Here is a 26,650-nt window from a genome sequence, read left to right as displayed (position 1 = left end):
CACTGATTTAAACAGAACAGAAAATGACGCAGGGGTTGCTATTGCTATGGGGCAGTAAAAAAATATTCCCGAGTGACATTCACTTTTAGATGACGAGAGAAGAAAGCCCTTGCATTTCTCTTTACATTAGTTTTGTTTGCCTGTAAGGACGGCTTCAGTTTTTTAAACAGTTTTTCAAGAGTAGGGGTTTTCACTTTTGCCTAACGCGTGAAAGTCCCTGTTTGAAAACCGTTGAGTTTCTGTAGTGAAGTGGACATCACATTTGCCACAATTGTCGACGGTGCCCAGTTCGAGACAAGGTGGGAGTGTCGTTTGGAACCAATCAGAAACGCGTTTTGCGACTTTTGAATGACTCAACATTCCTCGCGTTGGTTTATAAATTTGGTTTTGTTTGCGTCTAAAGACCAGTTGAGGTGTTTTCATCGGGTTTCTGTAGTGACCTTTCACACGCGAAAGGTCCCCGGTTCGAAACCGGGCAGAAACATGAGATGTTCTACTTTTGAAGACACAAGAGAGAGAAATCTTTTTTCATTGTGTCTTTTCCTCCAAAGTAGCTGCCAGTTATTACTGCGCTCAGTGTTCTCCATCTAGTCTGCTGTACTCAAAGTTCTAGAAGTGAGCAGTCAACGTGTTTCTGTAGTGTAGTGGTTATCACGTTGGCCTAACACGCGAAAGGTCCCTGGTTCGAAACCGGGCAGAAACAAGAGACTGTCTCTTATTTTAAGGAATCGGAAAGAAAAATCTTGTTTCGTCGTGTCTTTCCCGCCACGGTAGATGCCACTCATACCTGCCACTAAGAGTTTGCTTCATATGCAAAAGAACCACTGATTTAAACAGAACAGAAAATGACGCAGGGGTTGCTTTTGCTATGGGGCAGTAACAAAATATTCCCGAGTGACATTCACTTTTAGATGACGAGAGAAGAAAGCCCTTGCATTTCTCTTTACATTAGTTTTGTTTGCCTGTAAGGACGGCTTCAGTTTTTTAAACAGTTTTTCAAGAGTAGGGGTTTTCACTTTTGCCTAACGCGTGAAAGTCCCTGTTTGAAAACCGTTGAGTTTCTGTAGTGAAGTGGACATCACATTTGCCACAATTGTCGACGGTGCCCAGTTCGAGACAAGGTGGGAGTGTCGTTTGGAACCAATCAGAAACGCGTTTTGCGACTTTTGAATGACTCAACATTCCTCGCGTTGGTTTATAAATTTGGTTTTGTTTGCGTCTAAAGACCAGTTGAGGTGTTTTCATCGGGTTTCTGTAGTGTAGTGGTTATCACGTTCGCCTCACACGCGAAAGGTCCCCGGTTCGAAACCGGGCAGAAACATGAGATGTTCTACTTTTGAAGACACAAGAGAGAGAAATCTTTTTTCATTGTGTCTTTTCCTCCAAAGTAGCTGCCAGTTATTACTGCGCTCAGTGTTCTCCATCTAGTCTGCTGTACTCAAAGGTCTAGAAGTGAGCAGTCAACGTGTTTCTGTAGTGTAGTGGTTATCACGTTCGCCTAACACGCGAAAGGTCCCCTGTTCGAAACCGGGCAGAAACAAGAGACTGTCTCTTTTTTTAAGGAATCGGAAAGAAAAATCTTGTTTCGTCGTGTCTTTCCCGCCACGGTAGATGCCACTCATACCTGCCACTAAGAGTTTGCTTCATATGCAAAAGAACCACTGATTTAAACAGAACAGAAAATGACGCAGGGGTTGCTTTTGCTATGGGGCAGTAACAAAATATTCCCGAGTGACATTCACTTTTAGATGACGAGAGAAGAAAGCCCTTGCATTTCTCTTTACATTGGTTTTGTTTGCCTGTAAGGACGGCTTCAGTTTTTTAAACAGTTTTTCAAGAGTAGGGGTTTTCACTTTTGCCTAACGCGTGAAAGTTCCTGTTTGAAAACCGTTGAGTTTCTGTAGTGAAGTGGACATCACATTTGCCACAATTGTCGACGGTGCCCAGTTCGAGACAAGGTGGGAGTGTCGTTTGGAACCAATCAGAAACGCGTTTTGCGACTTTTGAATGACTCAACATTCCTCGCGTTGGTTTATAAATTTGGTTTTGTTTGCGTCTAAAGACCAGTTGAGGTGTTTTCATCGGGTTTCTGTAGTGTAGTGGTTATCACGTTCGCCTCACACGCGAAAGGTCCCCGGTTCGAAACCGGGCAGAAACATGAGATGTTCTACTTTTGAAGACACAAGAGAGAGAAATCTTTTTTCATTGTGTCTTTTCCTCCAAAGTAGCTGCCAGTTATTACTGCGCTCAGTGTTCTCCATCTAGTCTGCTGTACTCAAAGGTCTAGAAGTGAGCAGTCAACGTGTTTCTGTAGTGTAGTGGTTATCACGTTCGCCTAACACGCGAAAGGTCCCCGGTTCGAAACCGGGCAGAAACAAGAGACTGTCTCTTTTTTTAAGGAATCGGAAAGAAAAATCTTGTTTCGTCGTGTTTTTCCCGCCACGGTGTATGCCACTCATACCTGCCACTAAGAGTTTGCTTCATATGCAAAAGAACCACTGATTTAAACAGAACAGAAAATGACGCAGGGGTTGCTTTTGCTATGGGGCAGTAACAAAATATTCCCGAGTGACATTCACTTTTAGATGACGAGAGAAGAAAGCCCTTGCATTTCTCTTTACATTAGTTTTGTTTGCCTGTAAGGACGGCTTCAGTTTTTTAAACAGTTTTTCAAGAGTAGGGGTTTTCACTTTTGCCTAACGCGTGAAAGTCCCTGTTTGAAAACCGTTGAGTTTCTGTAGTGAAGTGGACATCACATTTGCCACAATTGTCGACGGTGCCCAGTTCGAGACAAGGTGGGAGTGTCGTTTGGAACCAATCAGAAACGCGTTTTGCGACTTTTGAATGACTCAACATTCCTCGCGTTGGTTTATAAATTTGGTTTTGTTTGCGTCTAAAGACCAGTTGAGGTGTTTTCATCGGGTTTCTGTAGTGTAGTGGTTATCACGTTCGCCTCACACGCGAAAGGTCCCCGGTTCGAAACCGGGCAGAAACATGAGATGTTCTACTTTTGAAGACACAAGAGAGAGAAATCTTTTTTCATTGTGTCTTTTCCTCCAAAGTAGCTGCCAGTTATTACTGCGCTCAGTGTTCTCCATCTAGTCTGCTGTACTCAAAGGTCTAGAAGTGAGCAGTCAACGTGTTTCTGTAGTGTAGTGGTTATCACGTTCGCCTAACACGCGAAAGGTCCCCTGTTCGAAACCGGGCAGAAACAAGAGACTGTCTCTTTTTTTAAGGAATCGGAAAGAAAAATCTTGTTTCGTCGTGTTTTTCCCGCCACGGTAGATGCCACTCATATCTGCCACTAAGAGTTTGCTTCATATGCAAAAGAACCACTGATTTAAACAGAACAGAAAATGACGCAGGGGTTGCTTTTGCTATGGGGCAGTAACAAAATATTCCCGAGTGACATTCACTTTTAGATGACGAGAGAAGAAAGCCCTTGCATTTCTCTTTACATTAGTTTTGTTTGCCTGTAAGGACGGCTTCAGTTTTTTAAACAGTTTTTCAAGAGTAGGGTTTTCACTTTTGCCTAACGCGTGAAAGTCCCTGTTTGAAAACCGTTGAGTTTCTGTAGTGAAGTGGACATCACATTTGCCACAATTGTCGACGGTGCCCAGTTCGAGACAAGGTGGGAGTGTCGTTTGGAACCAATCAGAAACGCGTTTTGCGACTTTTGAATGACTCAACATTCCTCGCGTTGGTTTATAAATTTGGTTTTGTTTGCGTCTAAAGACCAGTTGAGGTGTTTTCATCGGGTTTCTGTAGTGTAGTGGTTATCACGTTCGCCTCACATGCGAAAGGTCCCCGGTCCGAAACCGGGCAGAAACATGAGATGTTCTACTTTTGAAGACACAAGAGAGAGGAATCTTTTTTCATTGTGTCTTTTCCTCCAAAGTAGCTGCCAGTTATTACTGCGCTCAGTGTTCTCCATCTAGTCTGCTGTACTCAAAGGTCTAGAAGTGAGCAGTCAACGTGTTTCTGTAGTGTAGTGGTTATCACGTTCGCCAAACACGCGAAAGGTCCCCGGTTCGAAACCGGGCAGAAACAAGAGACTGTCTCTTTTTTTAAGGAATCGGAAAGAAAAATCTTGTTTCATCGTGTCTTTCCCGCCACGGTAGATGCCACTCATACCTGCCACTAAGAGTTTGCTTCATATGCAAAAGAACCACTGATTTAAACAGAACAGAAAATGACGCAGGGGTTGCTTTTGCTATGGGGCAGTAACAAAATATTCCCGAGTGACATTCACTTTTAGATGACGAGAGAAGAAAGCCCTTGCATTTCTCTTTACATTAGTTTTGTTTGCCTGTAAGGACGGCTTCAGTTTTTTAAACAGTTTTTCAAGAGTAGGGGTTTTCACTTTTGCCTAACGCGTGAAAGTCCCTGTTTGAAAACCGTTGAGTTTCTGTAGTGAAGTGGACATCACATTTGCCACAATTGTCGACGGTGCCCAGTTCGAGACAAGGTGGGAGTGTCGTTTGGAACCAATCAGAAACGCGTTTTGCAACTTTTGAATGACTCAACATTCCTCGCGTTGGTTTATAAATTTGGTTTTGTTTGCGTCTAAAGACCAGTTGAGGGTTTTTCATCGGGTTTCTGTAGTGTAGTGGTTATCACGTTCGCCTCACACGCGAAAGGTCCCCGGTTCGAAACCGGGCAGAAACATGAGATGTTCTACTTTTGAAGACACAAGAGAGAGAAATCTTTTTTCATTGTGTCTTTTCCTCCAAAGTAGCTGCCAGTTATTACTGCGCTCAGTGTTCTCCATCTAGTCTGCTGTACTCAAAAGTCTAGAAGTGAGCAGTCAACGTGTTTCTGTAGTGTAGTGGTTATCACGTTCGCCTAACATGCGAAAGGTCCCCGGTTCGAAACTGGGCAGAAACAAGAGACTGTCTCTTTTTTTAAGGAATCGGAAAGAAAAATCTTGTTTCGTCGTGTCTTTCCCGCCACGGTAGATGCCACTCATACCTGCCACTAAGAGTTTGCTTCATATGCAAAAGAACCACTGATTTAAACAGAACAGAAAATGCCGCAGGGGTTGCTTTTGCTATGGGGCAGTAACAAAATATTCCCGAGTGACATTCACTTTTAGATGACGAGAGAAGAAAGCCCTTGCATTTCTCTTTACATTAGTTTTGTTTGCCTGTAAGGACGGCTTCAGTTTTTTAAACAGTTTTTCAAGAGTAGGGGTTTTCACTTTTGCCTAACGCGTGAAAGTCCCTGTTTGAAAACCGTTGAGTTTCTGTAGTGGAGTGGACATCACATTTGCCACAATTGTCGACGGTGCCCAGTTTGAGACAAGGTGGGAGTGTCGTTTGGAACCAATCAGAAACGCGTTTTGCGACTTTTGAATGACTCAACATTCCTCGCGTTGGTTTATAAATTTGGTTTTGTTTGCGTCTAAAGACCAGTTGAGGTGTTTTCATCGGGTTTCTGTAGTGTAGTGGTTATCACGTTCGCCTCACACGCGAAAGGTCCCCGGTTCGAAACCGGGCAGAAACATGAGATGTTCTACTTTTGAAGACACAAGAGAGAGAAATCTTTTTTCATTGTGTCTTTTCCTCCAAAGTAGCTGCCAGTTATTACTGCGCTCAGTGTTCTCCATCTAGTCTGCTGTACTCAAAGGTCTAGAAGTGAGCAGTCAACGTGTTTCTGTAGTGTAGTGGTTAGCACGTTTGCCTAACACGCGAAAGGTCCCCGGTTCGAAACCGGGCAGAAACAAGAGACTGTCTCTTTTTATCAAGGAATCGGAAAGAAAAATCTTGTTTCGTCGTGTCTTTCCCGCCACGGTAGATGCCACTCATACCTGCCACTAAGAGTTTGCTTCATATGCAAAAGAACCACTGATTTAAACAGAACAGAAAATGACGCAGGGGTTGCTTTTGCTATGGGGCAGTAACAAAATATTCCCAAGTGACATTCTCTTTTAGATGACGAGAGAAGAAAGCCCTTGCATTTCTCTTTACATTAGTTTTGTTTGCCTGTAAGGACGGCTTCAGTTTTTTAAACAGTTTTTCAAGAGTAGGGGTTTTCACTTTTGCCTAACGCGTGAAAGTCCCTGTTTGAAAACCGTTGAGTTTCTGTAGTGAAGTGGACATCACATTTGCCACAATTGTCGACGGTGCCCAGTTCGAGACAAGGTGGGAGTGTCGTTTGGAACCAATCAGAAACGCGTTTTGCGACTTTTGAATGACTCAACATTCCTTGCGTTGGTTTATAAATTTGGTTTTGTTTGCGTCTAAAGACCAGTTGAGGTTTTTTCATCGGGTTTCTGTAGTGTAGTGGTTATCACGTTCGCCTCACACGCGAAAGGTCCCCGGTTCGAAACCGGGCAGAAACATGAGATGTTCTACTTTTGAAGACACAAGAGAGAGAAATCTTTTTTCATTGTGTCTTTTCCTCCAAAGTAGCTGCCAGTTATTACTGCGCTCAGTGTTCTCCATCTAGTCTGCTGTACTCAAAAGTCTAGAAGTGAGCAGTCAACGTGTTTCTGTAGTGTAGTGGTTATTACGTTCGCCTATCACGCGAAAGGTCCCCGGTTCGAAACCGGGCAGAAACAAGAGACTGTCTCTTTTTTTAAGGAATCGGAAAAAAAAATCTTGTTTCGTCGTGTCTTTCCCGCCACGGTAGATGCCACTCATACCTGCCACTAAGAGTTTGCTTCATATGCAAAAGAACCACTGATTTAAACAGAACAGAAAATGACGCAGGGGTTGCTTTTGCTATGGGGCAGTAACAAAATATTCCCGAGTGACATTCACTTTTAGATGACGAGAGAAGAAAGCCCTTGCATTTCTCTTTACATTAGTTTTGTTTGCCTGTAAGGACGGCTTCAGTTTTTTAAACAGTTTTTCAAGAGTAGGGGTTTTCACTTTTGCCTAACGCGTGAAAGTCCCTGTTTGAAAACCGTTGAGTTTCTGTAGTGAAGTGGACATCACATTTGCCACAATTGTCGACGGTGCCCAGTTCGAGACAAGGTGGGAGTGTCGTTTGGAACCAATCAGAAACGCGTTTTGCGACTTTTGAATGACTCAACATTCCTCGCGTTGGTTTATAAATTTGGTTTTGTTTGCGTCTAAAGACCAGTTGAGGTGTTTTCATCGGGTTTCTGTAGTGTAGTGGTTATCACGTTCGCCTCACACGCGAAAGGTCCCCGGTTCGAAACCGGGCAGAAACATGAGATCTTCTACTTTTGAAGACACAAGAGAGAGAAATCTTTTTTCATTGTGTCTTTTCCTCCAAAGTAGCTGCCAGTTATTACTGCGCTCAGTGTTCTCCATCTAGTCTGCTGTACTCAAAGGTCTAGAAGTGAGCAGTCAACGTGTTTCTGTAGTGTAGTGGTTATCACGTTCGCCTAACACGCGAAAGGTCCCTGGTTCGAAACCGGGAAGAAACAAGAGACTGTCTCTTTTTTTTAAGGAATCAGAAAGAAAAATCTTGTTTCGTCGTGTCTTTCCCGCCACGGTAGATGCCACTCATACCTGCCACTAAGAGTTTGCTTCATATGCAAAAGAACCACTGATTTAAACAGAACAGAAAATGACGCAGGGGTTGCTTTTGCTATGGGGCAGTAACAAAATATTCCCGAGTGACATTCACTTTTAGATGACGAGAGAAGAAAGCCCTTGCATTTCTCTTTACATTAGTTTTGTTTGCCTGTAAGGACGGCTTCAGTTTTTTAAACAGTTTTTCAAGAGTAGGGGTTTTCACTTTTGCCTAACGCGTGAAAGTCCCTGTTTGAAAACCGTTGAGTTTCTGTAGTGAAGTGGACATCACATTTGCCACAATTGTCGATGGTGCCCAGTTCGAGACAAGGTGGGAGTGTCGTTTGGAACCAATCAGAAACGCGTTTTGCGACTTTTGAATGACTCAACATTCCTCGCGTTGGTTTATAAATTTGGTTTTGTTTGCGTCTAAAGACCAGTTGAGGTGTTTTCATCGGGTTTCTGTAGTGTAGTGGTTATCACGTTCGCCTCACACGCGAAAGGTCCCCGGTCCGAAACCGGGCAGAAACATGAGATGTTCTACTTTTGAAGACACAAGAGAGAGGAATCTTTTTTCATTGTGTCTTTTCCTCCAAAGTAGCTGCCAGTTATTACTGCGCTCAGTGTTCTCCATCTAGTCTGCTGTATTCAAAGGTCTAGAAGTGAGCAGTCAACGTGTTTCTGTAGTGTAGTGGTTATCACGTTCGCCTAACACGCGAAAGGTCCCCGGTTCGAAACCGGGCAGAAATAAGAGACTGTCTCTTTTTTTAAGGAATTGGAAAGAAAAATCTTGTTTCATCGTGTCTTTCCCGCCACGGTAGATGCCACTCATACCTGCCACTAAGAGTTTGCTTCATATGCAAAAGAACCACTGATTTAAACAGAACAGAAAATGACGCAGGGGTTGCTTTTGCTATGGGGCAGTAACAAAATATTCCCGAGTGACATTCACTTTTAGATGACAAGAGAAGAAAGCCCTTGCATTTCTCTTTACATTAGTTTTGTTTGCCTGTAAGGACGGCTTCAGTTTTTTAAACAGTTTTTCAAGAGTAGGGGTTTTCACTTTTGCCTAACGCGTGAAAGTCCCTGTTTGAAAACCGTTGAGTTTCTGTAGTGAAGTGGACATCACATTTGCCACAATTGTCGACGGTGCCCAGTTCGAGACAAGGTGGGAGTGTCGTTTGGAACCAATCAGAAACGCGTTTTGCGACTTTTGAATGACTCAACATTCCTCGCGTTGGTTTATAAATTTGGTTTTGTTTGCGTCTAAAGACCAGTTGAGGTGTTTTCATCGGGTTTCTGTAGTGTAGTGGTTATCACGTTCGCCTCACACGCGAAAGGTCCCCGGTTCGAAACCGGGCAGAAACATGAGATGTTCTACTTTTGAAGACACAAGAGAGAGAAATCTTTTTTCATTGTGTCTTTTCCTCCAAAGTAGCTGCCAGTTATTACTGCGCTCAGTGTTCTCCATCTAGTCTGCTGTACTCAAAGGTCTAGAAGTGAGCAGTCAACGTGTTTCTGTAGTGTAGTGGTTATCACGTTCGCCTAACATGCGAAAGGTCCCCGGTTCGAAACCGGACAGAAACAAGAGACTGTCTCTTTTTTTAAGGAATCGGAAAGAAAAATCTTGTTTCATCGTGTCTTTCCCGCCACGGTAGATGCCACTCATACCTGCCACTAAGAGTTTGCTTCATATGCAAAAGAACCACTGATTTAAACAGAACAGAAAATGACGCAGGGGTTGCTTTTGCTATGGGGCAGTAACAAAATATTCCCGAGTGACATTCACTTTTAGATGACGAGAGAAGAAAGCCCTTGCATTTCTCTTTACATTAGTTTTGTTTGCCTGTAAGGACGGCTTCAGTTTTTTAAACAGTTTTTCAAGAGTAGGGGTTTTCACTTTTGCCTAACGCGTGAAAGTCCCTGTTTGAAAACCGTTGAGTTTCTGTAGTGAAGTGGACATCACATTTGCCACAATTGTCGACGGTGCCCAGTTCGAGACAAGGTGGGAGTGTCGTTTGGAACCAATCAGAAACGCGTTTTGCGACTTTTGAATGACTCAACATTCCTTGCGTTGGTTTATAAATTTGGTTTTGTTTGCGTCTAAAGACCAGTTGAGGTTTTTTCATCGGGTTTCTGTAGTGTAGTGGTTATCACGTTCGCCTCACACGCGAAAGGTCCCCGGTTCGAAACCGGGCAGAAACATGAGATGTTCTACTTTTGAAGACACAAGAGAGAGAAATCTTTTTTCATTGTGTCTTTTCCTCCAAAGTAGCTGCCAGTTATTACTGCGCTCAGTGTTCTCCATCTAGTCTGCTGTACTCAAAAGTCTAGAAGTGAGCAGTCAACGTGTTTCTGTAGTGTAGTGGTTATCACGTTCGCCTAACACGCGAAAGGTCCCCGGTTCGAAACCGGGCAGAAACAAGAGACTGTCTCTTTTTTTAAGGAATCGGAAAGAAAAATCTTGTTTCGTCGTGTCTTTCCCGCCACGGTAGATGCCACTCATACCTGCCACTAAGAGTTTGCTTCATATGCAAAAGAACCACTGATTTAAACAGAACAGAAAATGACGCAGGGGTTGCTTTTGCTATGGGGCAGTAACAAAATATTCCCGAGTGACATTCACTTTTAGATGACGAGAGAAGAAAGCCCTTGCATTTCTCTTTACATTAGTTTTGTTTGCCTGTAAGGACGGCTTCAGTTTTTTAAACAGTTTTTCAAGAGTAGGGGTTTTCACTTTTGCCTAACGCGTGAAAGTCCCTGTTTGAAAACCGTTGAGTTTCTGTAGTGAAGTGGACATCACATTTGCCACAATTGTCGACGGTGCCCAGTTCGAGACAAGGTGGGAGTGTCGTTTGGAACCAATCAGAAACGCGTTTTGCAACTTTTGAATGACTCAACATTCCTCGCGTTGGTTTATAAATTTGGTTTTGTTTGCGTCTAAAGACCAGTTGAGGGTTTTTCATCGGGTGTCTGTAGTGTAGTGGTTATCACGTTCGCCTCACACGCGAAAGGTCCCCGGTTCGAAACCGGGCAGAAACATGAGATGTTCTACTTTTGAAGACACAAGAGAGAGAAATCTTTTTTCATTGTGTCTTTTCCTCCAAAGTAGCTGCCAGTTATTACTGCGCTCAGTGTTCTCCATCTAGTCTGCTGTACTCAAAGGTCTAGAAGTGAGCAGTCAACGTGTTTCTGTAGTGTAGTGGTTATCACGTTCGCCTAACACGTGAAAGGTCCCCGGTTCGAAACTGGGCAGAAACAAGAGACTGTCTCTTTTTTTAAGGAATCGGAAAGAAAAATCTTGTTTCGTCGTGTCTTTCCCGCCACGGTAGATGCCACTCATACCTGCCACTAAGAGTTTGCTTCATATGCAAAAGAACCACTGATTTAAACAGAACAGAAAATGCCGCAGGGGTTGCTTTTGCTATGGGGCAGTAACAAAATATTCCCGAGTGACATTCACTTTTAGATGACGAGAGAAGAAAGCCCTTGCATTTCTCTTTACATTAGTTTTGTTTGCCTGTAAGGACGGCTTCAGTTTTTTAAACAGTTTTTCAAGAGTAGGGGTTTTCACTTTTGCCTAACGCGTGAAAGTCCCTGTTTGAAAACCGTTGAGTTTCTGTAGTGAAGTGGACATCACATTTGCCACAATTGTCGACGGTGCCCAGTTTGAGACAAGGTGGGAGTGTCGTTTGGAACCAATCAGAAACGCGTTTTGCGACTTTTGAATGACTCAACATTCCTCGCGTTGGTTTATAAATTTGGTTTTGTTTGCGTCTAAAGACCAGTTGAGGTGTTTTCATCGGGTTTCTGTAGTGTAGTGGTTATCACGTTCGCCTCACACGCGAAAGGTCCCCGGTTCGAAACCGGGCAGAAACATGAGATGTTCTACTTTTGAAGACACAAGAGAGAGGAATCTTTTTTCATTGTGTCTTTTCCTCCAAAGTAGCTGCCAGTTATTACTGCGCTCAGTGTTCTCCATCTAGTCTGCTGTACTCAAAGGTCTAGAAGTGAGCAGTCAACGTGTTTCTGTAGTGTAGTGGTTATCACGTTCGCCTAACACGCGAAAGGTCCCCGGTTCGAAACCGGGCAGAAACAAGAGACTGTCTCTTTTTTTAAGGAATTGGAAAGAAAAATCTTGTTTCATCGTGTCTTTCCCGCCACGGTAGATGCCACTCATACCTGCCACTAAGAGTTTGCTTCATATGCAAAAGAACCACTGATTTAAACAGAACAGAAAATGACGCAGGGGTTGCTTTTGCTATGGGGCAGTAACAAAATATTCCCGAGTGACATTCACTTTTAGATGACGAAAGAAGAAAGCCCTTGCATCTCTCTTTACATTAGTTTTGTTTGCCTGTAAGGACGGCTTTAGTTTTTTAAACAGTTTTTCAAGAGTAGGGGTTTTCACTTTTGCCTAACGCGTGAAAGTCCCTGTTTGAAAACCGTTGAGTTTCTGTAGTGAAGTGGACATCACATTTGCCACAATTGTCGACGGTGCCCAGTTCGAGACAAGGTGGGAGTGTCGTTTGGAACCAATCAGAAACGCGTTTTGCGACTTTTGAATGACTCAACATTCCTCGCGTTGGTTTATAAATTTGGTTTTGTTTGCGTCTAAAGACCAGTTGAGGTGTTTTCATCAGGTTTCTGTAGTGTAGTGGTTATCACGTTCGCCTCACACGCGAAAGGTCCCCGGTTCGAAACCGGGCAGAAACATGAGATCTTCTACTTTTGAAGACACAAGAGAGAGAAATCTTTTTTCATTGTGTCTTTTCCTCCAAAGTAGCTGCCAGTTATTACTGCGCTCAGTGTTCTCCATCTAGACTGATGTACTCAAAGGTCTAGAAGTGAGCAGTCAACGTGTTTCTGTAGTGTAGTGGTTATCACGTTCGCCTAACACGCGAAAGGTCCCCGGTTCAAAACCGGGCAGAAACAAGAGACTATCTCTTTTTTTAAGGAATCGGAAAGAAAAATCTTGTTTCGTCGTGTCTTTCCCGCCACGGTAGATGCCACTCATACCTGCCACTAAGAGTTTGCTTCATATGCAAAAGAACCACTGATTTAAACAGAACAGAAAATGACGCAGGGGTTGCTTTTGCTATGGGGCAGTAACAAAATATTCCCGAGTGACATTCACTTTTAGATGACGAGAGAAGAAAGCCCTTGCATTTCTCTTTACATTAGTTTTGTTTGCCTGTAAGGACGGCTTCAGTTTTTTAAACAGTTTTTCAAGAGTAGGGGTTTTCACTTTTGCCTAACGCGTGAAAGTCCCTGTTTGAAAACCGTTGAGTTTCTGTAGTGAAGTGGACATCACATTTGCCACAATTGTCGACGGTGCCCAGTTCGAGACAAGGTGGGAGTGTCGTTTGGAACCAATCAGAAACGCGTTTTGCGACTTTTGAATGACTCAACATTCCTCGCGTTGGTTTATAAATTTGGTTTTGTTTGCGTCTAAAGACCAGTTGAGGTGTTTTCATCGGGTTTCTGTAGTGTAGTGGTTATCACGTTCGCCTCACACGCGAAAGGTCCCCGGTCCGAAACCGGGCAGAAACATGAGATGTTCTACTTTTGAAGACACAAGAGAGAGGAATCTTTTTTCATTGTGTCTTTTCCTCCAAAGTAGCTGCCAGTTATTACTGCGCTCAGTGTTCTCCATCTAGTCTGCTGTATTCAAAGGTCTAGAAGTGAGCAGTCAACGTGTTTCTGTAGTGTAGTGGTTATCACGTTCGCCTAACACGCGAAAGGTCCCCGGTTCGAAACCGGGCAGAAACAAGAGACTGTCTCTTTTTTTAAGGAATTGGAAAGAAAAATCTTGTTTCATCGTGTCTTTCCCGCCACGGTAGATGCCACTCATACCTGCCACTAAGAGTTTGCTTCATATGCAAAAGAACCACTGATTTAAACAGAACAGAAAATGACGCAGGGGTTGCTTTTGCTATGGGGCAGTAACAAAATATTCCCGAGTGACATTCACTTTTAGATGACAAGAGAAGAAAGCCCTTGCATTTCTCTTTACATTAGTTTTGTTTGCCTGTAAGGACGGCTTCAGTTTTTTAAACAGTTTTTCAAGAGTTGGGGTTTTCACTTTTGCCTAACGCGTGAAAGTCCCTGTTTGAAAACCGTTGAGTTTCTGTAGTGAAGTGGACATCACATTTGCCACAATTGTCGACGGTGCCCAGTTCGAGACAAGGTGGGAGTGTCGTTTGGAACCAATCAGAAACGCGTTTTGCAACTTTTGAATGACTCAACATTCCTCGCGTTGGTTTATAAATTTGGTTTTGTTTGCGTCTAAAGACCAGTTGAGGTGTTTTCATCGGGTTTCTGTAGTGTAGTGGTTATCACGTTCGCCTCACACGCGAAAGGTCCCCGGTTCGAAACCGGGCAGAAACATGAGATGTTCTACTTTTGAAGACACAAGAGAGAGAAATCTTTTTTCATTGTGTCTTTTCCTCCAAAGTAGCTGCCAGTAGCTGCGCTCAGTGTTCTCCATCTAGTCTGCTGTACTCAAAGGTCTAGAAGTGAGCAGTCAACGTGTTTCTGTAGTGTAGTGGTTATCACGTTCGCCTAACACGCGAAAGGTCCCCGGTTCGAAACCGGGCAGAAACAAGAGACTGTCTCTTTTTTTAAGGAATCGGAAAGAAAAATCTTGTTTCGTCGTGTCTTTCCCACCACGGTAGATGCCACACATACCTGCCACTAAGAGTTTGCTTCATATGCAAAAGAACCACTGATTTAAACAGAACAGAAAATGACGCAGGGGTTGCTTTTGCTATGGGGCAGTAACAAAATATTCCCGAGTGACATTCACTTTTAGATGACGAAAGAAGAAAGCCCTTGCATCTCTCTTTACATTAGTTTTGTTTGCCTGTAAGGACGGCTTTAGTTTTTTAAACAGTTTTTCAAGAGTAGGGGTTTTCACTTTTGCCTAACGCGTGAAAGTCCCTGTTTGAAAACCGTTGAGTTTCTGTAGTGAAGTGGACATCACATTTGCCACAATTGTCGACGGTGCCCAGTTCGAGACAAGGTGGGAGTGTCGTTTGGAACCAATCAGAAACGCGTTTTGCGACTTTTGAATGACTCAACATTCCTCGCGTTGGTTTATAAATTTGGTTTTGTTTGCGTCTAAAGACCAGTTGAGGTGTTTTCATCGGGTTTCTGTAGTGTAGTGGTTATCACGTTCGCCTCACACGCGAAAGGTCCCCGGTTCGAAACCGGGCAGAAACATGAGATGTTCTACTTTTGAAGACACAAGAGAGAGAAATCTTTTTTCATTGTGTCTTTTCCTCCAAAGTAGCTGCCAGTTATTACTGCGCTCAGTGTTCTCCATCTAGACTGATGTACTCAAAGGTCTAAAAGTGAGCAGTCAACGTGTTTCTGTAGTGTAGTGGTTATCACGTTCGCCTAACACGCGAAAGGTCCCCGGTTCAAAACCGGGCAGAAACAAGAGACTATCTCTTTTTTTAAGGAATCGGAAAGAAAAATCTTGTTTCGTCGTGTCTTTCCCGCCACGGTAGATGCCACTCATACCTGCCACTAAGAGTTTGCTTCATATGCAAAAGAACCACTGATTTAAACAGAACAGAAAATGACGCAGGGGTTGCTTTTGCTATGGGGCAGTAACAAAATATTCCCGAGTGACATTCACTTTTAGATGACGAGAGAAGAAAGCCCTTGCATTTCTCTTTACATTAGTTTTGTTTGCCTGTAAGGACGGCTTCAGTTTTTTAAACAGTTTTTCAAGAGTAGGGGTTTTCACTTTTGCCTAACGCGTGAAAGTCCCTGTTTGAAAACCGTTGAGTTTCTGTAGTGAAGTGGACATCACATTTGCCACAATTGTCGACGGTGCCCAGTTCGAGACAAGGTGGGAGTGTCGTTTGGAACCAATCAGAAACGCGTTTTGCAACTTTTGAATGACTCAACATTCCTCGCGTTGGTTTATAAATTTGGTTTTGTTTGCGTCTAAAGACCAGTTGAGGGTTTTTCATCGGGTTTCTGTAGTGTAGTGGTTATCACGTTCGCCTCACACGCGAAAGGTCCCCGGTTCGAAACCGGGCAGAAACATGAGATGTTCTTCTTTTGAAGACACAAGAGAGAGAAATCTTTTTTCATTGTGTCTTTTCCTCCAAAGTAGCTGCCAGTTATTACTGCGCTCAGTGTTCTCCATCTAGTCTGCTGTACTCAATGGTCTTGAAGTGAGTAGTCAACGTGTTTCTGTAGTGTAGTGGTTATCACGTTCGCCTAACACGCGAAAGGTCCCCGGTTCGAAACTGGGCAGAAACAAGAGACTGTCTCTTTTTTTAAGGAATCGGAAAGAAAAATCTTGTTTCGTCGTGTCTTTCCCGCCACGGTAGATGCCACTCATACCTGCCACTAAGAGTTTGCTTCATATGCAAAAGAACCACTGATTTAAACAGAACAGAAAATGCCGCAGGGGTTGCTTTTGCTATGGGGCAGTAACAAAATATTCCCGAGTGACATTCACTTTTAGATGACGAGAGAAGAAAGCCCTTGCATTTCTCTTTACATTAGTTTTGTTTGCCTGTAAGGACGGCTTCAGTTTTTTAAACAGTTTTTCAAGAGTAGGGGTTTTCACTTTTGCCTAACGCGTGAAAGTCCCTGTTTGAAAACCGTTGAGTTTCTGTAGTGAAGTGGACATCACATTTGCCACAATTGTCGACGGTGCCCAGTTTGAGACAAGGTGGGAGTGTCGTTTGGAACCAATCAGAAACGCGTTTTGCGACTTTTGAATGACTCAACATTCCTCGCGTTGGTTTATAAATTTGGTTTTGTTTGCGTCTAAAGACCAGTTGAGGTGTTTTCATCGGGTTTCTGTAGTGTAGTGGTTATCACGTTCGCCTCACACGCGAAAGGTCCCCGGTTCGAAACCGGGCAGAAACATGCGATGTTCTACTTTTGAAGACACAAGAGAGAGAAATCTTTTTTCATTGTGTCTTTTCCTCCAAAGTAGCTGCCAGTTATTACTGCGCTCAGTGTTCTCCATCTAGTCTGCTGTACTCAAAGGTCTAGAAGTGAGCAGTCAACGTGTTTCTGTAGTGTAGTGGTTAGCACGTTTGCCTAACACGCGAAAGGTCCCCGGTTCGAAACCGGGCAGAAACAAGAGACTGTCTCTTTTTTTAAGGAATCGGAAAGAAAAATCTTGTTTCGTCGTGTCTTTCCCGCCACGGTAGATGCCACTCATACCTGCCACTAAGAGTTTGCTTCATATGCAAAAGAACCACTGATTTAAACAGAACAGAAAATGACGCAGGGGTTGCTTTTGCTATGGGGCAGTAACAAAATATTCCCAAGTGACATTCACTTTTAGATGACGAGAGAAGAAAGCCCTTGCATTTCTCTTTACATTAGTTTTGTTTGCCTGTAAGGACGGCTTCAGTTTTTTAAACAGTTTTTCAAGAGTAGGGGTTTTCACTTTTGCCTAACGCGTGAAAGTCCCTGTTTGAAAACCGTTGAGTTTCTGTAGTGAAGTGGACATCACATTTGCCACAATTGTCGACGGTGCCCAGTTCGAGACAAGGTGGGAGTGTCGTTTGGAACCAATCAGAAACGCGTTTTGCGACTTTTGAATGACTCAACATTCCTTGCGTTGGTTTATAAATTTGGTTTTGTTTGCGTCTAAAGACCAGTTGAGGTTTTTTCATCGGGTTTCTGTAGTGTAGTGGTTATCACGTTCGCCTCACACGCGAAAGGTCCCCGGTTCGAAACCGGGCAGAAACATGAGATGTTCTACTTTTGAAGACACAAGAGAGAGAAATCTTTTTTCATTGTGTCTTTTCCTCCAAAGTAGCTGCCAGTTATTACTGCGCTCAGTGTTCTCCATCTAGTCTGCTGTACTCAAAAGTCTAGAAGTGAGCAGTCAACGTGTTTCTGTAGTGTAGTGGTTATTACGTTCGCCTATCACGCGAAAGGTCCCCGGTTCGAAACCGGGCAGAAACAAGAGACTGTCTCTTTTTTTAAGGAATCGGAAAGAGAAATCTTGTTTCGTCGTGTCTTTCCCGCCACGGTAGATGCCACTCATACCTGCCACTAAGAGTTTGCTTCATATGCAAAAGAACCACTGATTTAAACAGAACAGAAAATGACGCAGGGGTTGCTTTTGCTATGGGGCAGTAACAAAATATTCCCGAGTGACATTCACTTTTAGATGACGAGAGAAGAAAGCCCTTGCATTTCTCTTTACATTAGTTTTGTTTGCCTGTAAGGACGGCTTCAGTTTTTTAAACAGTTTTTCAAGAGTAGGGGTTTTCACTTTTGCCTAACGCGTGAAAGTCCCTGTTTGAAAACCGTTGAGTTTCTGTAGTGAAGTGGACATCACATTTGCCACAATTGTCGACGGTGCCCAGTTCGAGACAAGGTGGGAGTGTCGTTTGGAACCAATCAGAAACGCGTTTTGCGACTTTTGAATGACTCAACATTCCTCGCGTTGGTTTATAAATTTGGTTTTGTTTGCGTCTAAAGACCAGTTGAGGTGTTTTCATCGGGTTTCTGTAGTGTAGTGGTTATCACGTTCGCCTCACACGCGAAAGGTCCCCGGTTCGAAACCGGGCAGAAACATGAGATGTTCTACTTTTGAAGACACAAGAGAGAGAAATCTTTTTTCATTGTGTCTTTTCCTCCAAAGTAGCTGCCAGTTATTACTGCGCTCAGTGTTCTCCATCTAGACTGATGTACTCAAAGGTCTAAAAGTGAGCAGTCAACGTGTTTCTGTAGTGTAGTGGTTATCACGTTCGCCTAACACGCGAAAGGTCCCCGGTTCAAAACCGGGCAGAAACAAGAGACTATCTCTTTTTTTAAGGAATCGGAAAGAAAAATCTTGTTTCGTCGTGTCTTTCCCGCCACGGTAGATGCCACTCATACCTGCCACTAAGAGTTTGCTTCATATGCAAAAGAACCACTGATTTAAACAGAACAGAAAATGACGCAGGGGTTGCTTTTGCTATGGGGCAGTAACAAAATATTCCCGAGTGACATTCACTTTTAGATGACGAGAGAAGAAAGCCCTTGCATTTCTCTTTACATTAGTTTTGTTTGCCTGTAAGGACGGCTTCAGTTTTTTAAACAGTTTTTCAAGAGTAGGGGTTTTCACTTTTGCCTAACGCGTGAAAGTCCCTGTTTGAAAACCGTTGAGTTTCTGTAGTGAAGTGGACATCACATTTGCCACAATTGTCGACGGTGCCCAGTTCGAGACAAGGTGGGAGTGTCGTTTGGAACCAATCAGAAACGCGTTTTGCAACTTTTGAATGACTCAACATTCCTCGCGTTGGTTTATAAATTTGGTTTTGTTTGCGTCTAAAGACCAGTTGAGGGTTTTTCATCGGGTTTCTGTAGTGTAGTGGTTATCACGTTCGCCTCACACGCGAAAGGTCCCCGGTTCGAAACCGGGCAGAAACATGAGATGTTCTTCTTTTGAAGACACAAGAGAGAGAAATCTTTTTTCATTGTGTCTTTTCCTCCAAAGTAGCTGCCAGTTATTACTGCGCTCAGTGTTCTCCATCTAGTCTGCTGTACTCAATGGTCTTGAAGTGAGTAGTCAACGTGTTTCTGTAGTGTAGTGGTTATCACGTTCGCCTAACACGCGAAAGGTCCCCGGTTCGAAACTGGGCAGAAACAAGAGACTGTCTCTTTTTTTAAGGAATCGGAAAGAAAAATCTTGTTTCGTCGTGTCTTTCCCGCCACGGTAGATGCCACTCATACCTGCCACTAAGAGTTTGCTTCATATGCAAAAGAACCACTGATTTAAACAGAACAGAAAATGCCGCAGGGGTTGCTTTTGCTATGGGGCAGTAACAAAATATTCCCGAGTGACATTCACTTTTAGATGACGAGAGAAGAAAGCCCTTGCATTTCTCTTTACATTAGTTTTGTTTGCCTGTAAGGACGGCTTCAGTTTTTTAAACAGTTTTTCAAGAGTAGGGGTTTTCACTTTTGCCTAACGCGTGAAAGTCCCTGTTTGAAAACCGTTGAGTTTCTGTAGTGAAGTGGACATCACATTTGCCACAATTGTCGACGGTGCCCAGTTTGAGACAAGGTGGGAGTGTCGTTTGGAACCAATCAGAAACGCGTTTTGCGACTTTTGAATGACTCAACATTCCTCGCGTTGGTTTATAAATTTGGTTTTGTTTGCGTCTAAAGACCAGTTGAGGTGTTTTCATCGGGTTTCTGTAGTGTAGTGGTTATCACGTTCGCCTCACACGCGAAAGGTCCCCGGTTCGAAACCGGGCAGAAACATGCGATGTTCTACTTTTGAAGACACAAGAGAGAGAAATCTTTTTTCATTGTGTCTTTTCCTCCAAAGTAGCTGCCAGTTATTACTGCGCTCAGTGTTCTCCATCTAGTCTGCTGTACTCAAAGGTCTAGAAGTGAGCAGTCAACGTGTTTCTGTAGTGTAGTGGTTAGCACGTTTGCCTAACACGCGAAAGGTCCCCGGTTCGAAACCGGGCAGAAACAAGAGACTGTCTCTTTTTTTAAGGAATCGGAAAGAAAAATCTTGTTTCGTCGTGTCTTTCCCGCCACGGTAGATGCCACTCATACCTGCCACTAAGAGTTTGCTTCATATGCAAAAGAACCACTGATTTAAACAGAACAGAAAATGACGCAGGGGTTGCTTTTGCTATGGGGCAGTAACAAAATATTCCCAAGTGACATTCACTTTTAGATGACGAGAGAAGAAAGCCCTTGCATTTCTCTTTACATTAGTTTTGTTTGCCTGTAAGGACGGCTTCAGTTTTTTAAACAGTTTTTCAAGAGTAGGGGTTTTCACTTTTGCCTAACGCGTGAAAGTCCCTGTTTGAAAACCGTTGAGTTTCTGTAGTGAAGTGGACATCACATTTGCCACAATTGTCGACGGTGCCCAGTTCGAGACAAGGTGGGAGTGTCGTTTGGAACCAATCAGAAACGCGTTTTGCGACTTTTGAATGACTCAACATTCCTTGCGTTGGTTTATAAATTTGGTTTTGTTTGCGTCTAAAGACCAGTTGAGGTTTTTTCATCGGGTTTCTGTAGTGTAGTGGTTATCACGTTCGCCTCACACGCGAAAGGTCCCCGGTTCGAAACCGGGCAGAAACATGAGATGTTCTACTTTTGAAGACACAAGAGAGAGAAATCTTTTTTCATTGTGTCTTTTCCTCCAAAGTAGCTGCCAGTTATTACTGCGCTCAGTGTTCTCCATCTAGTCTGCTGTACTCAAAAGTCTAGAAGTGAGCAGTCAACGTGTTTCTGTAGTGTAGTGGTTATTACGTTCGCCTATCACGCGAAAGGTCCCCGGTTCGAAACCGGGCAGAAACAAGAGACTGTCTCTTTTTTTAAGGAATCGGAAAGAAAAATCTTGTTTCGTCGTGTCTTTCCCGCCACGGTAGATGCCACTCATACCTGCCACTAAGAGTTTGCTTCATATGCAAAAGAACCACTGATTTAAACAGAACAGAAAATGACGCAGGGGTTGCTTTTGCTATGGGGCAGTAACAAAATATTCCCGAGTGACATTCACTTTTAGATGACGAGAGAAGAAAGCCCTTGCATTTCTCTTTACATTAGTTTTGTTTGCCTGTAAGGACGGCTTCAGTTTTTTAAACAGTTTTTCAAGAGTAGGGGTTTTCACTTTTGCCTAACGCGTGAAAGTCCCTGTTTGAAAACCGTTGAGTTTCTGTAGTGAAGTGGACATCACATTTGCCACAATTGTCGACGGTGCCCAGTTCGAGACAAGGTGGGAGTGTCGTTTGGAACCAATCAGAAACGCGTTTTGCGACTTTTGAATGACTCAACATTCCTCGCGTTGGTTTATAAATTTGGTTTTGTTTGCGTCTAAAGACCAGTTGAGGTGTTTTCATCGGGTTTCTGTAGTGTAGTGGTTATCACGTTCGCCTCACACGCGAAAGGTCCCCGGTTCGAAACCGGGCAGAAACATGAGATCTTCTACTTTTGAAGACACAAGAGAGAGAAATCTTTTTTCATTGTGTCTTTTCCTCCAAAGTAGCTGCCAGTTATTACTGCGCTCAGTGTTCTCCATCTAGTCTGCTGTACTCAAAGGTCTAGAAGTGAGCAGTCAACGTGTTTCTGTAGTGTAGTGGTTATCACGTTCGCCTAACATGCGAAAGGTCCCTGGTTCGAAACCGGGCAGAAACAAGAGACTGTCTCTTTATTTTAAGGAATCAGAAAGAAAAATCTTGTTTCGTCGTGTCTTTCCCGCCACGGTAGATGCCACTCATACCTGCCACTAAGAGTTTGCTTCATATGCAAAAGAACCACTGATTTAAACAGAACAGAAAATGACGCAGGGGTTGCTTTTGCTATGGGGCAGTAACAAAATATTCCCGAGTGACATTCACTTTTAGATGACGAGAGAAGAAAGCCCTTGCATTTCTCTTTACATTAGTTTTGTTTGCCTGTAAGGACGGCTTCAGTTTTTTAAACAGTTTTTCAAGAGTAGGGGTTTTCACTTTTGCCTAACGCGTGAAAGTCCCTGTTTGAAAACCGTTGAGTTTCTGTAGTGAAGTGGACATCACATTTGCCACAATTGTCGATGGTGCCCAGTTCGAGACAAGGTGGGAGTGTCGTTTGGAACCAATCAGAAACGCGTTTTGCGACTTTTGAATGACTCAACATTCCTCACGTTGGTTTATAAATTTGGTTTTGTTTGCGTCTAAAGACCAGTTGAGGTGTTTTCATCGGGTTTCTGTAGTGTAGTGGTTATCACGTTCGCCTCACACGCGAAAGGTCCCCGGTCCGAAACCGGGCAGAAACATGAGATGTTCTACTTTTGAAGACACAAGAGAGAGGAATCTTTTTTCATTGTGTCTTTTCCTCCAAAGTAGCTGCCAGTTATTACTGCGCTCAGTGTTCTCCATCTAGTCTGCTGTACTCAAAGGTCTAGAAGTGAGCAGTCAACGTGTTTCTGTAGTGTAGTGGTTATCACGTTCGCCTAACACGCGAAAGGTCCCCGGTTCGAAACCGGGCAGAAACAAGAGACTGTCTCTTTTTTTAAGGAATTGGAAAGAAAAATCTTGTTTCATCGTGTCTTTCCCGCCACGGTAGATGCCACTCATACCTGCCACTAAGAGTTTGCTTCATATGCAAAAGAACCACTGATTTAAACAGAACAGAAAATGACGCAGGGGTTGCTTTTGCTATGGGGCAGTAACAAAATATGCCCGAGTGACATTCACTTTTAGATGACAAGAGAAGAAAGCCCTTGCATTTCTCTTTACATTAGTTTTGTTTGCCTGTAAGGACGGCTTCAGTTTTTTAAACAGTTTTTCAAGAGTAGGGGTTTTCACTTTTGCCTAACGCGTGAAAGTCCCTGTTTGAAAACCGTTGAGTTTCTGTAGTGAAGTGGACATCACATTTGCCACAATTGTCGACGGTGCCCAGTTCGAGACAAGGTGGGAGTGTCGTTTGGAACCAATCAGAAACGCGTTTTGCGACTTTTGAATGACTCAACATTCCTCGCGTTGGTTTATAAATTTGGTTTTGTTTGCGTCTAAAGACCAGTTGAGGTGTTTTCATCGGGTTTCTGTAGTGTAGTGGTTATCACGTTCGCCTCACACGCGAAAGGTCCCCGGTTCGAAACCGGGCAGAAACATGAGATGTTCTACTTTTGAAGACACAAGAGAGAGAAATCTTTTTTCATTGTGTCTTTTCCTCCAAAGTAGCTGCCAGTTATTACTGCGCTCAGTGTTCTCCATCTAGTCTGCTGTACTCAAAGGTCTAGAAGTGAGCAGTCAACGTGTTTCTGTAGTGTAGTGGTTATCACGTTCGCCTAACATGCGAAAGGTCCCCGGTTCGAAACCGGACAGAAACAAGAGACTGTCTCTTTTTTTAAGGAATCGGAAAGAAAAATCTTGTTTCATCGTGTCTTTCCCGCCACGGTAGATGCCACTCATACCTGCCACTAAGAGTTTGCTTCATATGCAAAAGAACCACTGATTTAAACAGAACAGAAAATGACGCAGGGGTTGCTTTTGCTATGGGGCAGTAACAAAATATTCCCGAGTGACATTCACTTTTAGATGACGAGAGAAGAAAGCCCTTGCATTTCTCTTTACATTAGTTTTGTTTGCCTGTAAGGACGGCTTCAGTTTTTTAAACAGTTTTTCAAGAGTAGGGGTTTTCACTTTTGCCTAACGCGTGAAAGTCCCTGTTTGAAAACCGTTGAGTTTCTGTAGTGAAGTGGACATCACATTTGCCACAATTGTCGACGGTGCCCAGTTCGAGACAAGGTGGGAGTGTCGTTTGGAACCAATCAGAAACGCGTTTTGCGACTTTTGAATGACTCAACATTTCTTGCGTTGGTTTATAAATTTGGTTTTGTTTGCGTCTAAAGACCAGTTGAGGTTTTTTCATCGGGTTTCTGTAGTGTAGTGGTTATCACGTTCGCCTCACACGCGAAAGGTCCCCGGTTCGAAACCGGGCAGAAACATGAGATGTTCTACTTTTGAAGACACAAGAGAGAGAAATCTTTTTTCATTGTGTCTTTTCCTCCAAAGTAGCTGCCAGTTATTACTGCGCTCAGTGTTCTCCATCTAGTCTGCTGTACTCAAAAGTCTAGAAGTGAGCAGTCAACGTGTTTCTGTAGTGTAGTGGTTATCACGTTCGCCTAACACGCGAAAGGTCCCCGGTTCGAAACCGGGCAGAAACAAGAGACTGTCTCTTTTTTTAAGGAATCGGAAAGAAAAATCTTGTTTCGTCGTGTCTTTCCCGCCACGGTAGATGCCACTCATACCTGCCACTAAGAGTTTGCTTCATATGCAAAAGAACCACTGATTTAAACAGAACAGAAAATGACGCAGGGGTTGCTTTTGCTATGGGGCAGTAACAAAATATTCCCGAGTGACATTCACTTTTAGATGACGAGAGAAGAAAGCCCTTGCATTTCTCTTTACATTAGTTTTGTTTGCCTGTAAGGACGGCTTCAGTTTTTTAAACAGTTTTTCAAGAGTAGGGGTTTTCACTTTTGCCTAACGCGTGAAAGTCCCTGTTTGAAAACCGTTGAGTTTCTGTAGTGAAGTGGACATCACATTTGCCACAATTGTCGACGGTGCCCAGTTCGAGACAAGGTGGGAGTGTCGTTTGGAACCAATCAGAAACGCGTTTTGCAACTTTTGAATGACTCAACATTCCTCGCGTTGGTTTATAAATTTGGTTTTGTTTGCGTCTAAAGACCAGTTGAGGGTTTTTCATCGGGTTTCTGTAGTGTAGTGGTTATCACGTTCGCCTCACACGCGAAAGGTCCCCGGTTCGAAACCGGGCAGAAACATGAGATCTTCTACTTTTGAAGACACAAGAGAGAGAAATCTTTTTTCATTGTGTCTTTTCCTCCAAAGTAGCTGCCAGTTATTACTGCGCTCAGTGTTCTCCATCTAGTCTGCTGTACTCAAAGGTCTAGAAGTGAGCAGTCAACGTGTTTCTGTAGTGTAGTGGTTATCACGTTCGCCTAACACGTGAAAGGTCCCCGGTTCGAAACTGGGCAGAAACAAGAGACTGTCTCTTTTTTTAAGGAATCGGAAAGAAAAATCTTGTTTCGTCGTGTCTTTCCCGCCACGGTAGATGCCACTCATACCTGCCACTAAGAGTTTGCTTCATATGCAAAAGAACCACTGACTTAAACAGAACAGAAAATGCCGCAGGGGTTGCTTTTGCTATGGGGCAGTAACAAAATATTCCCGAGTGACATTCACTTTTAGATGACGAGAGAAGAAAGCCCTTGCATTTCTCTTTACATTAGTTTTGTTTGCCTGTAAGGACGGCTTCAGTTTTTTAAACAGTTTTTCAAGAGTAGGGGTTTTCACTTTTGCCTAACGCGTGAAAGTCCCTGTTTGAAAACCGTTGAGTTTCTGTAGTGAAGTGGACATCACATTTGCCACAATTGTCGACGGTGCCCAGTTCGAGACAAGGTGGGAGTGTCGTTTGGAACCAATCAGAAACGCGTTTTGCAACTTTTGAATGACTCAACATTCCTCGCGTTGGTTTATAAATTTGGTTTTGTTTGCGTCTAAAGACCAGTTGAGGTTTTTTCATCGGGTTTCTGTAGTGTAGTGGTTATCACGTTCGCCTCACACGCGAAAGGTCCCCGGTTCGAAACCGGGCAGAAACATGAGATGTTCTACTTTTGAAGACACAAGAGAGAGAAATCTTTTTTCATTGTGTCTTTTCCTCCAAAGTAGCTGCCAGTTATTACTGCGCTCAGTGTTCTCCATCTAGTCTGCTGTACTCAAAAGTCTAGAAGTGAGCAGTCAACGTGTTTTTGTAGTGTAGTGGTTATCACGTTCGCCTAACACGCGAAAGGTCCCCGTTTCGAAACCGGGCAGAAACAAGAGACTGTCTCTTTTTTTAAGGAATCGGAAAGAAAAATCTTGTTTCGTCGTGTCTTTCCTGCCACGGTAGATGCCACTCATACCTGCCACTAAGAGTTTGCTTCATATGCAAAAGAACCACTGATTTAAACAGAACAGAAAATGACGCAGGGGTTGCTTTTGCTATGGGGCAGTAACAAAATATTCCCGAGTGACATTCACTTTTAGATGACGAGAGAAGAAAGCCCTTGCATTTCTCTTTACATTAGTTTTGTTTGCCTGTAAGGACGGCTTCAGTTTTTTAAACAGTTTTTCAAGAGTAGGGGTTTTCACTTTTGCCTAACGCGTGAAAGTCCCTGTTTGAAAACCGTTGAGTTTCTGTAGTGAAGTGGACATCACATTTGCCACAATTGTCGACGGTGCCCAGTTCGAGACAAGGTGGGAGTGTCGTTTGGAACCAATCAGAAACGCGTTTTGCAACTTTTGAATGACTCAACATTCCTCGCGTTGGTTTATAAATATGGTTTTGTTTGCGTCTAAAGACCAGTTGAGGGCTTTTCATCGGGTTTCTGAAGTGTAGTGGTTATCACGTTCGCCTCACACGCGAAAGGTCCCCGGTTCGAAACCGGGCAGAAACATGAGATGTTCTACTTTTGAAGACACAAGAGAGAGAAATCTTTTTTCATTGTGTCTTTTCCTCCAAAGTAGCTGCCAGTTATTACTGCGCTCAGTGTTCTCCATCTAGTCTGCTGTACTCAAAGGTCTAGAAGTGAGCAGTCAACGTGTTTCTGTAGTGTAGTGGTTATCACGTTCGCCTAACACGCGAAAGGTCCCCGGTTCGAAACTGGGCAGAAACAA

General features: G+C 43.4%; 41 non-coding genes across 41 annotated transcripts; all 41 read left to right on the top strand.

Moving 5' to 3' along the window:
* Window positions 1-630: 630 nt before the first annotated feature.
* On the top strand, window positions 631-703 carry TRNAV-AAC (transfer RNA valine (anticodon AAC)). The gene has a single exon. It is a non-coding gene; the product is annotated as a tRNA-Val (tRNA).
* A 545-nt stretch (window positions 704-1,248) lies between these two features.
* TRNAV-CAC (transfer RNA valine (anticodon CAC)) lies at window positions 1,249-1,321 on the top strand. Its single transcript has one exon. It is a non-coding gene; the product is annotated as a tRNA-Val (tRNA).
* Window positions 1,322-2,085: 764 nt separating this feature from the next.
* Window positions 2,086-2,158, top strand: TRNAV-CAC (transfer RNA valine (anticodon CAC)). The gene has a single exon. It is a non-coding gene; the product is annotated as a tRNA-Val (tRNA).
* A 146-nt stretch (window positions 2,159-2,304) lies between these two features.
* Window positions 2,305-2,377, top strand: TRNAV-AAC (transfer RNA valine (anticodon AAC)). The gene has a single exon. It is a non-coding gene; the product is annotated as a tRNA-Val (tRNA).
* Window positions 2,378-2,922: 545 nt separating this feature from the next.
* On the top strand, window positions 2,923-2,995 carry TRNAV-CAC (transfer RNA valine (anticodon CAC)). Its single transcript has one exon. It is a non-coding gene; the product is annotated as a tRNA-Val (tRNA).
* Window positions 2,996-4,595: 1,600 nt separating this feature from the next.
* TRNAV-CAC (transfer RNA valine (anticodon CAC)) lies at window positions 4,596-4,668 on the top strand. The gene has a single exon. It is a non-coding gene; the product is annotated as a tRNA-Val (tRNA).
* A 764-nt stretch (window positions 4,669-5,432) lies between these two features.
* On the top strand, window positions 5,433-5,505 carry TRNAV-CAC (transfer RNA valine (anticodon CAC)). The gene has a single exon. It is a non-coding gene; the product is annotated as a tRNA-Val (tRNA).
* A 765-nt stretch (window positions 5,506-6,270) lies between these two features.
* On the top strand, window positions 6,271-6,343 carry TRNAV-CAC (transfer RNA valine (anticodon CAC)). The gene has a single exon. It is a non-coding gene; the product is annotated as a tRNA-Val (tRNA).
* Window positions 6,344-6,489: 146 nt separating this feature from the next.
* TRNAD-AUC (transfer RNA aspartic acid (anticodon AUC)) lies at window positions 6,490-6,562 on the top strand. The gene has a single exon. It is a non-coding gene; the product is annotated as a tRNA-Asp (tRNA).
* A 545-nt stretch (window positions 6,563-7,107) lies between these two features.
* Window positions 7,108-7,180, top strand: TRNAV-CAC (transfer RNA valine (anticodon CAC)). The gene has a single exon. It is a non-coding gene; the product is annotated as a tRNA-Val (tRNA).
* A 984-nt stretch (window positions 7,181-8,164) lies between these two features.
* On the top strand, window positions 8,165-8,237 carry TRNAV-AAC (transfer RNA valine (anticodon AAC)). The gene has a single exon. It is a non-coding gene; the product is annotated as a tRNA-Val (tRNA).
* A 545-nt stretch (window positions 8,238-8,782) lies between these two features.
* Window positions 8,783-8,855, top strand: TRNAV-CAC (transfer RNA valine (anticodon CAC)). The gene has a single exon. It is a non-coding gene; the product is annotated as a tRNA-Val (tRNA).
* Window positions 8,856-9,619: 764 nt separating this feature from the next.
* On the top strand, window positions 9,620-9,692 carry TRNAV-CAC (transfer RNA valine (anticodon CAC)). The gene has a single exon. It is a non-coding gene; the product is annotated as a tRNA-Val (tRNA).
* Window positions 9,693-9,838: 146 nt separating this feature from the next.
* TRNAV-AAC (transfer RNA valine (anticodon AAC)) lies at window positions 9,839-9,911 on the top strand. The gene has a single exon. It is a non-coding gene; the product is annotated as a tRNA-Val (tRNA).
* A 1,382-nt stretch (window positions 9,912-11,293) lies between these two features.
* Window positions 11,294-11,366, top strand: TRNAV-CAC (transfer RNA valine (anticodon CAC)). Its single transcript has one exon. It is a non-coding gene; the product is annotated as a tRNA-Val (tRNA).
* A 146-nt stretch (window positions 11,367-11,512) lies between these two features.
* TRNAV-AAC (transfer RNA valine (anticodon AAC)) lies at window positions 11,513-11,585 on the top strand. Its single transcript has one exon. It is a non-coding gene; the product is annotated as a tRNA-Val (tRNA).
* A 545-nt stretch (window positions 11,586-12,130) lies between these two features.
* Window positions 12,131-12,203, top strand: TRNAV-CAC (transfer RNA valine (anticodon CAC)). Its single transcript has one exon. It is a non-coding gene; the product is annotated as a tRNA-Val (tRNA).
* Window positions 12,204-12,349: 146 nt separating this feature from the next.
* TRNAV-AAC (transfer RNA valine (anticodon AAC)) lies at window positions 12,350-12,422 on the top strand. The gene has a single exon. It is a non-coding gene; the product is annotated as a tRNA-Val (tRNA).
* A 764-nt stretch (window positions 12,423-13,186) lies between these two features.
* On the top strand, window positions 13,187-13,259 carry TRNAV-AAC (transfer RNA valine (anticodon AAC)). The gene has a single exon. It is a non-coding gene; the product is annotated as a tRNA-Val (tRNA).
* A 545-nt stretch (window positions 13,260-13,804) lies between these two features.
* On the top strand, window positions 13,805-13,877 carry TRNAV-CAC (transfer RNA valine (anticodon CAC)). The gene has a single exon. It is a non-coding gene; the product is annotated as a tRNA-Val (tRNA).
* A 143-nt stretch (window positions 13,878-14,020) lies between these two features.
* TRNAV-AAC (transfer RNA valine (anticodon AAC)) lies at window positions 14,021-14,093 on the top strand. Its single transcript has one exon. It is a non-coding gene; the product is annotated as a tRNA-Val (tRNA).
* Window positions 14,094-14,638: 545 nt separating this feature from the next.
* TRNAV-CAC (transfer RNA valine (anticodon CAC)) lies at window positions 14,639-14,711 on the top strand. Its single transcript has one exon. It is a non-coding gene; the product is annotated as a tRNA-Val (tRNA).
* Window positions 14,712-14,857: 146 nt separating this feature from the next.
* Window positions 14,858-14,930, top strand: TRNAV-AAC (transfer RNA valine (anticodon AAC)). Its single transcript has one exon. It is a non-coding gene; the product is annotated as a tRNA-Val (tRNA).
* A 545-nt stretch (window positions 14,931-15,475) lies between these two features.
* Window positions 15,476-15,548, top strand: TRNAV-CAC (transfer RNA valine (anticodon CAC)). The gene has a single exon. It is a non-coding gene; the product is annotated as a tRNA-Val (tRNA).
* A 764-nt stretch (window positions 15,549-16,312) lies between these two features.
* On the top strand, window positions 16,313-16,385 carry TRNAV-CAC (transfer RNA valine (anticodon CAC)). Its single transcript has one exon. It is a non-coding gene; the product is annotated as a tRNA-Val (tRNA).
* A 764-nt stretch (window positions 16,386-17,149) lies between these two features.
* Window positions 17,150-17,222, top strand: TRNAV-CAC (transfer RNA valine (anticodon CAC)). Its single transcript has one exon. It is a non-coding gene; the product is annotated as a tRNA-Val (tRNA).
* Window positions 17,223-17,368: 146 nt separating this feature from the next.
* TRNAD-AUC (transfer RNA aspartic acid (anticodon AUC)) lies at window positions 17,369-17,441 on the top strand. Its single transcript has one exon. It is a non-coding gene; the product is annotated as a tRNA-Asp (tRNA).
* A 545-nt stretch (window positions 17,442-17,986) lies between these two features.
* On the top strand, window positions 17,987-18,059 carry TRNAV-CAC (transfer RNA valine (anticodon CAC)). Its single transcript has one exon. It is a non-coding gene; the product is annotated as a tRNA-Val (tRNA).
* A 146-nt stretch (window positions 18,060-18,205) lies between these two features.
* TRNAV-AAC (transfer RNA valine (anticodon AAC)) lies at window positions 18,206-18,278 on the top strand. The gene has a single exon. It is a non-coding gene; the product is annotated as a tRNA-Val (tRNA).
* Window positions 18,279-18,823: 545 nt separating this feature from the next.
* TRNAV-CAC (transfer RNA valine (anticodon CAC)) lies at window positions 18,824-18,896 on the top strand. The gene has a single exon. It is a non-coding gene; the product is annotated as a tRNA-Val (tRNA).
* A 764-nt stretch (window positions 18,897-19,660) lies between these two features.
* Window positions 19,661-19,733, top strand: TRNAV-CAC (transfer RNA valine (anticodon CAC)). The gene has a single exon. It is a non-coding gene; the product is annotated as a tRNA-Val (tRNA).
* Window positions 19,734-20,497: 764 nt separating this feature from the next.
* Window positions 20,498-20,570, top strand: TRNAV-CAC (transfer RNA valine (anticodon CAC)). The gene has a single exon. It is a non-coding gene; the product is annotated as a tRNA-Val (tRNA).
* Window positions 20,571-20,716: 146 nt separating this feature from the next.
* TRNAD-AUC (transfer RNA aspartic acid (anticodon AUC)) lies at window positions 20,717-20,789 on the top strand. Its single transcript has one exon. It is a non-coding gene; the product is annotated as a tRNA-Asp (tRNA).
* A 545-nt stretch (window positions 20,790-21,334) lies between these two features.
* On the top strand, window positions 21,335-21,407 carry TRNAV-CAC (transfer RNA valine (anticodon CAC)). Its single transcript has one exon. It is a non-coding gene; the product is annotated as a tRNA-Val (tRNA).
* Window positions 21,408-21,553: 146 nt separating this feature from the next.
* TRNAV-AAC (transfer RNA valine (anticodon AAC)) lies at window positions 21,554-21,626 on the top strand. Its single transcript has one exon. It is a non-coding gene; the product is annotated as a tRNA-Val (tRNA).
* Window positions 21,627-22,391: 765 nt separating this feature from the next.
* On the top strand, window positions 22,392-22,464 carry TRNAV-AAC (transfer RNA valine (anticodon AAC)). Its single transcript has one exon. It is a non-coding gene; the product is annotated as a tRNA-Val (tRNA).
* A 545-nt stretch (window positions 22,465-23,009) lies between these two features.
* TRNAV-CAC (transfer RNA valine (anticodon CAC)) lies at window positions 23,010-23,082 on the top strand. The gene has a single exon. It is a non-coding gene; the product is annotated as a tRNA-Val (tRNA).
* Window positions 23,083-23,846: 764 nt separating this feature from the next.
* On the top strand, window positions 23,847-23,919 carry TRNAV-CAC (transfer RNA valine (anticodon CAC)). The gene has a single exon. It is a non-coding gene; the product is annotated as a tRNA-Val (tRNA).
* Window positions 23,920-24,065: 146 nt separating this feature from the next.
* Window positions 24,066-24,138, top strand: TRNAV-AAC (transfer RNA valine (anticodon AAC)). Its single transcript has one exon. It is a non-coding gene; the product is annotated as a tRNA-Val (tRNA).
* Window positions 24,139-24,683: 545 nt separating this feature from the next.
* TRNAV-CAC (transfer RNA valine (anticodon CAC)) lies at window positions 24,684-24,756 on the top strand. Its single transcript has one exon. It is a non-coding gene; the product is annotated as a tRNA-Val (tRNA).
* Window positions 24,757-25,520: 764 nt separating this feature from the next.
* TRNAV-CAC (transfer RNA valine (anticodon CAC)) lies at window positions 25,521-25,593 on the top strand. Its single transcript has one exon. It is a non-coding gene; the product is annotated as a tRNA-Val (tRNA).
* The last annotated feature ends 1,057 nt before the right edge of the window (window positions 25,594-26,650 follow it).

The sequence above is a fragment of the Engystomops pustulosus genome, chromosome 6 (genome assembly GCF_040894005.1).
Source record: "Engystomops pustulosus chromosome 6, aEngPut4.maternal, whole genome shotgun sequence".
Classification (NCBI taxonomy): Eukaryota; Metazoa; Chordata; class Amphibia; order Anura; family Leptodactylidae; genus Engystomops; species Engystomops pustulosus.
The sequence above is the reverse complement of the archived record's forward strand: the minus strand, read 5'-3'. Positions and strand labels throughout refer to the sequence as shown.